This window comes from Staurois parvus, unplaced genomic scaffold (genome assembly GCF_062004578.1).
Source record: "Staurois parvus isolate SC_StPar_1 unplaced genomic scaffold, SC_StPar_1.0 ptg000747l, whole genome shotgun sequence".
NCBI classification, from domain to species: Eukaryota; Metazoa; Chordata; class Amphibia; order Anura; family Ranidae; genus Staurois; species Staurois parvus.
In genome coordinates this window covers 1-14197 of record NW_028318543.1, presented here as the reverse complement: position 1 = coordinate 14197, position 14197 = coordinate 1, and positions in this window count along the sequence as shown.

Below are 14197 nucleotides of genomic sequence, written 5' to 3'. Positions count from 1 at the left end.
GCACCTGACCATCACAGCAGATAAAACAGTTCAGATACTTGACCATCAGAACAGATAAAACAGTTCAGGTACTTGAACATTGCAGCAGATAAAACAGTTCAGGTACCTGACCATCACAGCAGATAAAGCAGTTCAGGTACTTGACCATCGCAGCAGATAAAACAGTCCAGATGCCTGACCATCACAGCAGATAAAACAGTTTGGGTACTTGATCATCAGAGCAAATAAAACAGTTAAGGTACTTGACCATCATGGCAGATAAAACGGTTCAGGTACTTAACCATCACAGCAGATAAAACAGTTAAGGTACCTGACCATCACAGCAGATAAAACAATTTGGGTACTTGATCATCACAGCAGATAAAACAGTTCAGATACATGATCATCAGAGCAGATAAAACAGTTCAGGTACTTTACCATCACAGCAGATAAAACAGTTCAGATACTTGACCATTGCAGCAGATAAAACAGTTCAGGTACCTGACCATCACAGCAGATAAAGCAGTTCAGATACTTGACCATCAGAACAGATAAAACAGTTCAGGCGCCTGACCATCACAGCTGATAGAACAATTCAGGTACTTGACCATCATGGCAGATAAAACAGTTCATATACTTGACCATCACGGCAAATAAAACAGTTCAGGTACTTGACCATCACAACAGATAAAACAGTTCAGATACTTGACCATCACAGCAGATAAAACAGTTCAGGTACTTGACCATCAGAACAGATAAAACAGTTCAGGTACTTGATCATCAGAACAGATAAAACAGTTCAGGTAACTGACCATCATAACAGGTGGAACTTGCACAAACAGTTCAGCTGCTGATTTGTGGCAAAGTCTTTATTGACAGTTCCTGCTGTCAAAAGTGTTTGTCTCCTTTCTCCAACATGCTTCTGGTTGACCTCAAGAAAGGTGTGTCACCAAGACTGTCAGTCCAACATTCCGTCACCAACAACAATGCCCATATAGCTTATTATAGTTATCTGAATAGGCAAATCAATGATCCCCAGTGACCTGGCCTAATACTAAAAGAAAAACTCAGTAATATTGGTAAGGGTGAAATATTGTTACAGGAACACCTCCCACTACCACCTGAGCTCTATACTACTCTATCTCTAAACTAAACAATGTCCAACCACAGGCCCAACTCCGATCTCCTCCCACACTTTAAAGACATTCTAGCAGGCTAACTGGCTCTTGTCAACACCGACCCCAGTATGTACAGTGCCTTGAAAAAGTATTCATACCCAACACCAGGGGCGGACTGATGACTCATGGGGCCCCTGGGCAAAAGGGGATCATGGGGCCCCTGTGTCCTTGGCCAAACTCAAAAAAGCCTATGAAAAAGGTACGAGAGGCATCTCATAGGGCCCCCTACTGACCCCGGGCCCTCGGGCAGCGCCCGTGTTTCCAAATGGTCAGTCCGCCCCTGCCCAACACATTTCTGATATTTATTTGTGAAAAAGTTTGAAAACCATTTCTCATTTTCCTTCCACTTCCCAATTACGTGCCGCTTTGTGTTGATCCATCACATCAAATCCCAATAAAATACATTGACGGTTTTGGTTGTAACATGACAAAATGTGGAAATTTCAAGGGGGAGGAACACTTTGTCAAGGCACTGTATGTACGTATTACCCACATATATGTGTCACCATACTCTGCATGCCAGTCCCATGCCCAAGCAATCGGGGAGGGTTGAAGAAAAACCTGGGAACCTATTTAATTTCTTGATGATTTACCAAAAACGTTTTATGAAAACTTAGTTATGTGTATCAAACATGGTGGCCAAAAAAATCTCTGAGCATCAGATATCACACTCTATATAAACAGAGGGCACACGGGCCTAGTGCATTACCATAAAAAATGTTTAATAAGAAATAAAGTAGGTGTTGTACTCACAAACGACAATAAAGTCAAGGCACATCATAAAAGAACAGCTGGGTCAACACCGCGCTGAGTAACAGTCCACAATAGGGAGTGTAGACATCCAATAGGCTGACGTGTTTCGAGGACTAGCCTCTTCCTCAGAGTTGCTCTCAGCATACAGTTGCAAGAAAAAGTATGTGAACCCCTTGGGATTACGTGGAGTTTTGCATGAATTGGGCATAAAATGTGCTCTGAAGTGCATCTAAGTCACAACAATAGAAGAACACAGTCTGCTGAACATAATACTACACAAACATTAGATGTTGCCATGCTTTAATTGCACATAACATGTAAACATTCACAGTGCAGGGAGGAAAAAGTATGTGAACCTTTGGACTTAATAACTGGTTGACCCTCCTTTGGCAGCAATAACCTCAACCAAACGTTTCCTGTAGTTGCAGATCAGACCTGCACAACGATCTGGAGTCATTTTGGACCACTCCTCTTCACAAAACTGTTTCAGTGTAGCAATATTCTTGGGATGTCTGGTGTGAATCGCTCTCTTAAGGTCATGCCACGGCATTTCAATCAGGTTGAGGTCAGGACTCTGACTGGGCCACTCCAGAAGGCGTATTCTGTGCTGTTGCAGCCATTGTTTTGTTGAATTACTTGTATGCTTTGGGTCATTGTCCTGTTGCATCACCCATCCTCTGCGGAGCTTCAGTTGGCGGACAGATGGTCGTACGTTTTCCTGCAAAATGTCTTGATAAACTCTGGAATTCATTTTCCCATCAATGACAACAATCCGTCCAGGCCCTGAGACAGCAAAGCAGCCCCAAACCATGATGCTCCCTCCGCCATGTTATACAGTGGGGATGAGATTTTGATGTTGGTGTGCTGTGCCTTTTTTTCTCCACACATAGTGTTGTGTGTTCTTCCCAAACAACTCAATCTTGGTTTCATCTGTCCACAGTATATTCTGCCAGTAGTGCTGTGGAACATCCAGGTGCTCTTTTGCAAACTTCAAACGTGCTGCAATATTCTTTTTGGACAGCAATGGCTTCCTCTGCGGTGTCCTCCCATGTACTCCATTCTTGTTTAATGTTTCCTTATTGTAGATGTGTCAACAAAAATGTTAGCATGTGCCAGAGATTTCTGTAGGTCTTTAGCTGACACTCTGGGATTCTTCTTTACCTCATGCAGCATTCTGCGCTGGGCTCTTGCAGTCATTTTTACAGGACGACCACATCTAGGGAGAGTAGCAACAGTGCTAAACTTTCTCCATTTGTAGACAGTCTGTCTTACCGTGGACACATGAACATCAAGGCTTTTGGAGATACTTTTGTAACCCTTTCCAGCTTCATGCAAGTCAACAATTCTTGATCGTAGGTCTCCTGAGAGCTCTTTTCTGCGAGGCATGGTTCACATCAGACAGTGCTTCTTGAAACCAGTAAACCCAAAACAGGTGTGTATTTTTTAAGGGCAGGACAGCTGTCAGCAACAAATCCAATATCATCACACTGATTGGAGTCACGGTTGGCTCACTCCTGGCTCCAATTAACTCTGGGAGAAGTCATTAAGCTAGGGCCTCACATACTTTTTCCTCCCTGCACTGTGAATATTTACATGTTATGTGCAATTAAAGCATGGCAACATCTAATGTTTGTGTAGTATTATGTTCAGCAGACTGTGTTCTTCTATTGTTGTGACTTAGATGACGTTCAGAGCACATTTTATGCCCAATTCATGCAAAACTCCACGTAATCCCAAGGGGTTCATATACTTTTTCTTGCAACTGTACATGTCCGTGACTCACGGAAAGGTCCTGATCTCCCCTTGCGATCGGGACCTTTTCCTATCATGTGACCGCCGTGACAGCGAATTACGGCAATCACATGACCCTAAAACCCCGCCAGCCTCCCGGCTTCTGAAACTCTTAACCTCCCTGGCGGTATGATTATTTCAGATTTTTGGTGCTGAAAGCGGTACATTATTTTGCACGGAAATATGTTGTTTTTTATTGTAGGCTGTAATTTTTAGGAATAACTCACTGAAATCTGTCCGAACAAGAGTCTAGTAAACATCCCGGGGATGATAAAATTTGAAACACGAAATCATAAATTATAATTTAATAAATAATCATAAAAAATAATAATATAATAATAAATGTAATTCAATAATATAATCAAACCAAAAACACTGAAATGTGAAATATAGCGCCAAGTTGGCACATCGCTGAGCTCAGTCGCAGAATCGTTTTCAGTGTCTGATGAGGAATTTCCCCCACCAATCATTATCACTCAATTCTGCAAGTGGTTCTGATTTACTATCGCTGTTCTCTAGCCGGTCTAAAACCATGTCTGACCTAAAGGGACGCTTTTTGGACGCCATGGACGTTTCTCAGTTTCCAGGCAGAAAGAACAGACAAAATGCAGGCAGGGCACCGGACAAAGCACTCGGGACAAAATGTTCAGTGGGGATCGAAAGTTTGGGCACCCCAGCTAAAAATTTGTATTAATGTGCATAAAGAAGCCAAGGAAAGATGGAAAAATCTCCAAAAGGCATCAAATTACAGATTAGACATTCTTATAATATGGGTAAGCTCTGCAGGGAATCCCTATGCAGCGCCGCTTGGTAAGCCCGAGTGTAGCTCAGGGTTACCGCTTTTGGTACAGAAACTTTACCCCGAGCTACACTCGGGAATACCGCCTGGGGGGTTAAAGGGCCGGGAGGCTCCGGCACAAAGGGATTAAACCTTTCGTTTCACCCTTTCTCTCCCTGTACTGTGCCCATCCTGTGGATTCTGTTTTCAAAAGTATGCTCATACCACCAGTAGTTCTGCCGTACAGTTCCACTACAATGATTATGGCAAAATATACCAAAGTACATGCCACCATAATCTACACCAGTGGTTCTCAACCTGTGGGTCACGACTCCTTTGGGGGTCAAACGACCCTTTCACAGGGGTCCCCTAAGACCATCAGAAAATATTTCCGATGTGTAAAGAGCAGCTACTCTGTTAAAAGCAGCTACTGTGTTGAAAGCAGCTACTGTGTTGAAAGCAGCTACTGTGTTGAAAGCAGCAGTATTGGAGGTAAAACGACACTCATGAATTATAATTACTGGGTAAATAATTTTATGGTTGGGGGTCACCACAACATGAGGAACTGTATTAAAGGGTCACGGCATTAGGAAGGTTGAGAACCGCTGATCTACACACATAATACACACAGGAAGGGACAATACAGAAAGATGTACAACCACATTTTTTGTGTCAATTTTTGGGTATTCTTTACCCTTCAAAACACAAAAAATAAGTAAGCCGCCCTAAATGTGATACAATTACTATTAATCATACACTAGCTTTTTATCTATTATTTTAATATTTAACCCAATCAGAGAAAAACTCTTAAACAGCCATCAAGATTATTAGCTGTTCTGTTCACAATCGGCTCTCACAAAAACTTTCATTATGTTCACATACTTCACAGAAACATAGAAACAATAATAAAATGGCACAAATTGTCCATTAAAGCTGTGATGGTCTTCTTTAATTCTGTTCAATAAACCATATACACTGCTCAAAGAAATGAAAGGAAGGCTTTGAAAACACATCCGATCTCAATGGGGACACATCTCCTGCTGGATCCCTGGCATGGACGGGGTAATGTGTTGGGAATGTAAGGATGCCCCATCGTCTGATGGAAATTATTATTATTATTATACAGGATTTATATGGCACCAACAGTCTGCGCAGCGCTTTACAAAATGAAGGCAGACATTACAGTTACAATACAATTTTGTACAAGAGGAAACAGAGGACCCTGATCCTGGGAGCTTACAATCTAGGAGGAAGGGTTGAGTGATACAAAAGGTAATAGCTGTGGGGGGATGAGCTGGTGGAGGAAATAAATGGTGGTTTACTAGGTAGAAGCAGGATAGACTTCTTTAAAGAGAAAGGTTTTCAGGGAAGGTGGATAGATTAGGAGACAGTCGTTCAGATTGGGGTAGAGAGTTCCATAGGATGGGAGAAGCTCAGGAGACATCCTGGAGCTGGGCACGGGAGGAGGTGACACAGGAACTAGAGAGCAGATGGTCTTGGGAGGATCAAAGAGAGTGGTTTGGTTGATATTTTGAGACCAGGTTGGTGATGTAGCTGGGGGCAGAGTTGTGGATGGCTTTGTAAGTTGTTGTTAGTATTTTGAATTTTATTCATTGAGTGGAAGCCAGTGGAGGGAAATGAAAATGATTGACCTACAGAATTCAAAGACATCCCGAAAATCAAAGTGAAAAAATGATGCAGCAGGCAAGTCCATGTTGGTGAAATGTCATTGCAGCAACTCAGAATGGTCCTCAGTAGTCTGTGTGGCCCCCACGTGCTTGTATGCATGCCTGACAACGTTGTGGGAGGCTCCTAATGAGACCACAGATGGTGTCCTGGGGGATTTCCTCCCAGATCTGGACCAGGGACATCACTGAGCTCCTGGACAGTCTGAGGTGCAACCTGGCGGTGTTGGATGAAACAAACCATGACATCCCAGAGGGGTTCTATTGGATTTAGGTCAGGTGAGCGTGGGGGCCATTCAGTGGTATCAATTCTTTCATCCTCCAGGAACTGTCTGCATACTCTCAAAACATGAGGTCGGGCATTATCGTGAACCAGGATGAACCCAGGACCCTCTGTACCAGCGTAGGGTCTGACAATGGGTCCAAGGATTTCATCCCCATACCTAATGGCAGTCAGGGTGTCATTGTCTAGCCTGAAGAGGTATTTGTGCCCCTCCATGGATATGCCTTTCCAAACCATCACTGACCCACCACAAAAATGGTCATGTCACAGGTAGCAGAACTTTCCCTACAGCTTCTCCAGACCCTTTAATGTTTGTCACATGTGCTCGGGGTGAACCTGCTCTCATCTGTGAAAAGCACAGGGCACCACTAGAGGATGTCGGGCCCTCAGGCCATCCTCATGAAGTCTGTTTCTGATTGTTTGGTCAGAGACATTCACACCAGTGGCCTGCTGGAGATCATTTTGTAGGGCTTTGGCAGTGCTCATCCTGTTCCTCCTTGCACAAAGGAGCAGATACCTGCTGATGGGTTAAAGACCTTCTATGGCCCTGTCCAGCTCTCCTAGAGTAACTGGCTGTCTCCTGGAATCTCCTCCATGCTCTTGAGACTTTCCTGGGAGACACAGCAAACCTTCTGGCAATGGCATGTATTGATGTCCAGGTATGGCCTCGTGCTACCAGTAGTGACACTGACCCTAGCCAAATGCAAAACTAATGAAAAACAGTCAGAAAAGATGAGTAGGGAAAAAATGCCAGTGGCCTCCACCTGTAAAACCATTCCGGTTTTGGGGATTGTCTCATTGTTGCCCATCTAGTGCACATGTTGTTAATTTCTTTAACACCAAAGCAGCTGAAACTGATGAACAACCCCCTCTGCGACTTCCCTGACCAGATCAATATCCCAGGAGTGTCATTGACTTGATGCTAGACTATGATTACAAAGTCTGCTGTTCATTTTTATGAGTAGTGTAAATACTATATTGCCCCAAGTATTGGGCCACCTGCCTTTCCACGCACATGACCTTTAATGGCCCCCCAGTCTTAGTCCGTAGGGTTCAATATTGAGTTGGCCCCACCCTTTCCATGCACATGACCTTTAATGGCCTCCCAGTCTTAGTCCGTAGGGTTCAATATTGAGTTGGCCCCGCCCTTCTCAGCTATAACAGCTTCAACTCTTCTGGGAAGGCCGTCCACAAGGTTTAGGAGGGTGTCTATGGGAAGGTTGGACCATTCTTCCAGAAGCACATTTGTCAGGTCAGGCACTGATGTCGGGGGAGGAGGCCTGGCTCGCAGTCTCCACTCTAATTCATCCCAAAGGTGTTCTTTGGGGTTGAGGTCAGGACTCTGTGCAGGACAGTCAAGTTCCTCCACCCCAAACTGGCTCCTCCATGTCTTTATAGACCTTGCTTTGTGCACTGGTGTGCAGTTATGTTGGAACAGGAAGGGGCCATCCCCAATCTCTTCCCACAAAGTTGGGAGCATGAAATTGTCCAAAATGTCTTGGTATGGTGACGCCTTAAGAGTTCCCTTCACTGGAACTAGGGGGCCAAGCCCAACCCCTGAAAAACAACCCCACACCATAATCCCCATTCCACCACACTTTACACTTGGCACAATGCAGTCAGGCAAGTTCCATTCTCCTGACAACCACCAAACCCAGACATGTCCATCTGATTGCCAGACAGAGAAACGTGATTGGTCACTCCAGAGAACAAACAAGAGATCCCTGTGCTCAAATCCCAACCGCTAGTGCATGCATTTATCCATCAGGTGCTAAAGGGGTGTAACCACATTAACACTAGACATTCTGAAGAACCCTCTGCACACTGGTATATAAACTTGTTGTATTGTTGGGTCAGTAGCCAGACCTGAACCTTGTAGCTCTCCCCATTGTGTCTTTTCCCCTATGTTAGCATTGTGTCCACAGTAGCACTTGCGAAGGCAGAGCAGAGTAGGACTGGCCATGGAGGGATTACTTTGACGCAGTTGGCCAGCTTAAGCATGTATTGCAATATGTGTGAACTAAATATCCTTATTTATTGCATAGTCTGCTTGAAAGGGTGTATACCAGAGTGCAGAGGGCCCTTCAGAATTTCTGGTCACTCCAGAGAACACGTCTCCACTGCTCTAGAGTCCAGTGGTGGCGTGCTTTACGCCACGGCATCCAACGCTTTGCATTGCACTTGGTGATGGAAGGCTTGGATGCAGCTGCTCGGCCATGGAAACCCATTCCATGAAGCTCTCTACACACTGTTGTTGGGCTCATCTGAAGGCCACACCAAGTTTGGAGGTCTTTAGCTATTGACTCTGCAGACAGTTAGTGACTTCTGCGCGCTTCAGCATGCACTGACCCCGCCCTGTCATGTGACGTGGCCTACCACTTGGTGGCTGAGTGACTGTTGTTCCCAGTTGCTTCCACTTTGTTATAATCCCACTAACAGTTGAGCGTGGAATATTTAGTAGCCAGGAAATGTCACGGATGGACTTATTGCCTAGGTGACCACCTATCACGGGACCACGCTTGGAGTCACTGAGCTCCTGAGAGTGACCCATTCTTTCACCAATGTTTGTAGAAGCAGTCTGCATGCCTAGGGGCTTGATTGTATACACCTGTGACCATGGAGGGGATTGGAACACCTGAATCACATGATTTGGAGGGGACTGGAACACCTGAATCACATGATTTGGAGGGGATTGGAACACCAGAATCACATGATTTGGAGGGGATTGGAACACCAGAATCACATGATTTGGAGGGGATTGGAACACCAGAATCACATGATTTGGAGGGGATTGGAACACCTGAATCACATGATTTGGAGGGGATTGGAACACCTGAATCACATGATTTGGAGGGGATTGGAACACCTGAATCACATGATTTGGAGGGGATTGGAACACCAGAATCACATGATTTGGAGGGGATTGGAACACCTGAATCACATGATTTGGAGGGGATTGGAACACCTGAATCACATGATTTGGAGGGGATTGGAACACCTGAATCACATGATTTGGAGGGCTGGTACAATCATCAGACTCTGAGATGAACAGTTTTATTCAAAGAAGAAAAAAAAACACAAATCCACTGTTAGTCTAAGTTCACACCTATGTGTTTTCTGCTCTGTTTTGCAGAAGTGCACAGCAGTCCATTTTACATGATTTCCTATGGGACAGGCTCACATCTCTGTGTTTTCACACGGTGCGTGTTTTGGTTTTAAACGCAAAACATTGCGTTTTTATTTCTATAGACTTCAATGAAGATGCTGTAGTGCATTTGTGATGTGTTTTATTCTGCCCAGCAACAAGTTGAATAAAAAAAAAGAAAACGCATAAAAAATGCGTCAAAAACGCATGTGCAAAAACGCAAAAAACACAGTGGAAACGGATCAAAAGCAAACTGCATAGGTGTGAACCGAACCTTACGCAGATTTTCAGACACAATTGTAATGTAATATTAATAATATGTAATATTGTCATAGGCAGGTAACTTGATATAGGCTGCCCGTGCCTGCCGTCACCTATGATGGGCATACGCTAATTCATTTTTTGTTTAACCACTTCCCGTCCGGCCCATGTACATAAACAGCCAGACGGGAGCAGTGCAGGGACGGGTGGCCATTTATAAACGGCCTCCCCGCCCCCTGCTTGTGCGCGCTCCCTGGGAGCACGCAGCACCGCGAACCAGTGCCCGCTGTGTCCTCCGGAACACAGTGGAACACCGATTGGCATACGGAACCTCTGTGTGAGGTCCCGATCATGTGATCACTGATTGGCCAATCAGCGATCACACGCAGAGTAGTAAGCAAGATGTCACTTCTGACATCATTGCTTACTACGTGTGAAATCTGTGAATGATCACAGAGGTCACATGGTACAGGGCTATTCACAACAGCCTTGTACCATGTGACAAGCTGTGACCAATCACAGCTCACACAGTATTTCTCAAGAGAGAAGGAGAAATGATTGCTTTTACAGCCATTATGGATGTAAAAGCAATCAGTGTAAAAAAAAAAAAAATCTTCATCACCCCCCACAAGTAGTACAGTCTCACCATGGTGACACTGTACTGCTAGGGTGACAGTATGTAAAAAAAACAAAAACAAATAATAATACAAAAAAATAAAATAATACTGTAAAGAAAACATTTTGAAAAATTACAATTTTTGGTTATAAAGTAATTTGTGTTTTTTTATTTTTACTAAAAAGATAACTGAATACATTTTGGTCAAGATTTATGAAGAAAGATTATTTATTTGCAAAATTTTATAAGAAATGTTTGGACTTTTCATTTATATAGCAAAAAAAATATTCAAAGTGTGATAGTGCTGAAAATTGGCCTGGACAGGAAGGGGGGGAAAGTGTCCGGACAGGAAGGGGGGGAAAGTGTCCGGACAGGAAGGGGGGGAAAGTGTCCGGACAGGAAGGGGGGGAAAGTGTCCGGACAGGAAGGGGGTGAAAGTGTCCGGACTGGAAGGGGGTGAAAGTGTCCGGACTGGAAGAGGGTGAAAGCGTCGGGACTGGAAGGGGGAGAAAGCGTCCGGACTGGAAGGGGGGGAAAGCGTCCGGACTGGAAGGGGGGGAAAGCGTCCGGACTGGAAGGGGGGGGAAAGCGTCCGGACTGGAAGGGGGGGAAAGTGTCCGGACTGGAAGGGGGGGGAAAGCGTCCGGACTGGAAGGGGGTGAAAGTGACCGGACTGGAAGGGGGTGAAAGTGTCCGGACTGGAAGGGGGGGAAAGTGTCCGGACTGGAAGGGGGTGAAAGTGTCCGGACTGGAAGTAGTTAAAAATGTTCATTTTAGGAAAGTTTGTTCGATTTTCTAATCATTCTTTTTCTACCGCAGTGACAGGAAATGTTGAAGGAGCAGAATAGAAAACTTTTCTCGATCAAATGTATTTTTGGACAGTGTATGTGGTTTTCATTCAGAAATGACAATCATTTGAAAATTGAATGTTAATAACAGGTGAGACTTTTCGAACGTCAATCGTCCATTCATGAAATGTACAAAGAATTTTCTTGTCTGAAAATCAATGCGTGTCTGACCAGCATAAGGCGAGGTTCACACCTATGCAGGTTGTGTTTGAGCCGTTTCTACATTGCGTTTTGTGTTGCGTTTTTACTCTTGCGTTTTTGATGGGTTTTTTTTTTTACATTTTTCTTGTTGCTAGGCAGACTTAAAACGCATCAAAAATGCAGCAAAAACATCAAAAATTCAGTACATACTTTAATGCAGCGTTTCCATTGAAGTCTACAAATGCAAAAATGCAAATTTTTGCGTCCAAAATAGTCCCTGACCCTTTCCAAAAAACATACAGGGTGAAAACACACAGGTGTGAACAGGTCCCATAGGAAATCATGTTAATGTACTGCAATTCTGCAAAACACTGCAGAAAATGTTTAGGTGTGAACCTGGGGTAAGACATTTAGTAGCAGCAGCATGATTTTTTATTACCTGTCATGATGAGGTTAAAAAATATATATATATATACCTTATAGTACATCACCATTATAAAGGGTTAATTTATCCTGTGAAACTGTGAGAGTAATAACAATATATATAACTTATAAGAGGGGGAGGGGGGATATAAATCGTTTATATTAAAACAGAGCTCCACCCAAAGGGGAAGTTCCTTTTTAAGGACTGGCCCCCCGCTCCCCGTTAAGGATTGGCACCTTTGGGAAGTGGTGGGGGGAACAGGTACCCGAAATTGCCAAGTACCCATTCCCACTTAGGTGAACGAAAGCAGAAGTTGTTCTTCCCCCCCCTTCCCTTCCCTTCCCGTAGTGTTTTGAGACAGGTGACAGGTCCCAGAAGAATACAGGACCATTCGTAAGCCCTACTCACGCATGCGCAGTGGGCACCCAGCTGTGAAGCCGCAAGCTGTCACAGTCGGGTGCCCACAGTGAAAATGACGGGAACACCAGCCGGCCGGAGAAACGGGCTGCAGAGGGGGGATTTGCGCAGGATGGAGGGACGGGTAAGTGTCTGTTTTTTAAAAGTCAGCATCTACAGTTTTTTTTAGCTCCTTTTATATTTTACAGTTTCACTAGAACTCCGCTTTAAAGTAGTACTACAGGCTGAGACTTTTTTGCATGGATATAATCATGACTAGGGTAACCCATATGTCTCCAAGTGCTTCTACATTTCACCATAGATACCCTTCCCCACTTATACTAATTAAGAAATGACCAAAGACCCGATCTGGAGAAAATCGGCCAGCTTGGCCATATATTAACAAATAAACCAAAATAACATTCCTTACAAGAGGAAAACATATACAGTGGGGATCGAACGTTTGGGCACCCCAGCTAAAAATTTGTATTAATGTGCATAAAGAAGCCAAGGAAAGATGGAAAAATCTCCAAAAGGCATCAAATTACAGATTAGACATTCTTATAATATGTCAACAAAAGTTAGATTTTATTTCCATCATTTACACTTTCAAAATAACAGAAAACAAAAAAATGGCGTCTGTAAAAGTTTGGGCACCCTGCAGAGTTAATATCTTGTACTGCCCCCTTTGGCAAGTATCACAGCTTGTAAACACTTTTTGTAGCCAGCCAAGAGTCTTTCAATTCTTGTCTGAGGTATCTTTGCCCATTCTTCCTTACAAAAGTCTTCCAGTTCTTTGAGATTTCTGGGCTGTCTGTCACGCACTGCTCTTTTAAGGTCTATCCATAGATTTTCAATGATGTTGAGGTCAGGAGATTGTGAAGGCCATGGCAAAACCTTCAGTTTACGCCTCTTGATGTAATCCCCCGTGGATTTCGAGGTGTGTTTAGGATCATTATCCATTTGTAGAAGCCACCCTCTCTTTAACTTCAGCTTTTTCACAGATGGCATCAAGTTACCATCCAAAATTTGCTGAAATTTTATTGAATCCATTTTTCCTTCTACTCGTGAGATGTTCCCTGTGCCACTGACTGCAACACAACCCCAAAGCATGATTGATCCAACCCCATGCTTAACAGTTGGACAGAGGTTCTTTTCATTAAATTCTGTGCCCCTTCTTCTCCAAACGTACCTTTGCTCATTCCGGCCAAAAAGTTCAATTTTAACCTCATCGGTCCACAGAACTTGTTTCCAATATGCACCAGGCTTGTCTATATGTTCATTTGCAAAGTTCAAACGATGATTTTTGTGGTGAGGACGTAGAAGAAGTTTTCTTCTGATGACTATTCCATGAAGACCATATTTGTACAAGTATCTCTTTATAGTGGAATAGTGTACCACAACTCCAGTGTCTGCCAGATCTTTCTGGAGGGATCGTGCAGTCAAACGTGGGTTTTGAATTGTTTTTCTCACAATCCTGCGAGCTGTTCTGTCTGATATTTTTCTTGGTCTTCCAGATCTTGCTTTAACTTCCACTGTTCCTGATGACTGCCATTTCTTAATTACATTCCGAACAGAGGATATTGACATCTGAAAACGCTTTGCTATCTTCTTATAGCCTTCTCCAGCTTTGTGAGCATCAACTATTTTCAGTTTCAGTTTTCTAGACAACTGCTTAGAAGAACCCATGGTGCTGATTGTTGGGGCAAGGTCAGATGAGTCTGGGCATTTAAAACCTTTGAGATTGACATCACCTGGTCTTCCCAGACAATGATTGAGACACTGGCAGGTCTCAGCTTGGCAAAGGGGGCAGTGCATGCTATAATTTCTGCAGGGGGCCCAAACTTTTGCAGACGCCATTTTTTTGTTTTCTGTTATTTTGAAAGTGTAAATGATGGAAATAAAATCTAACTTTTGTT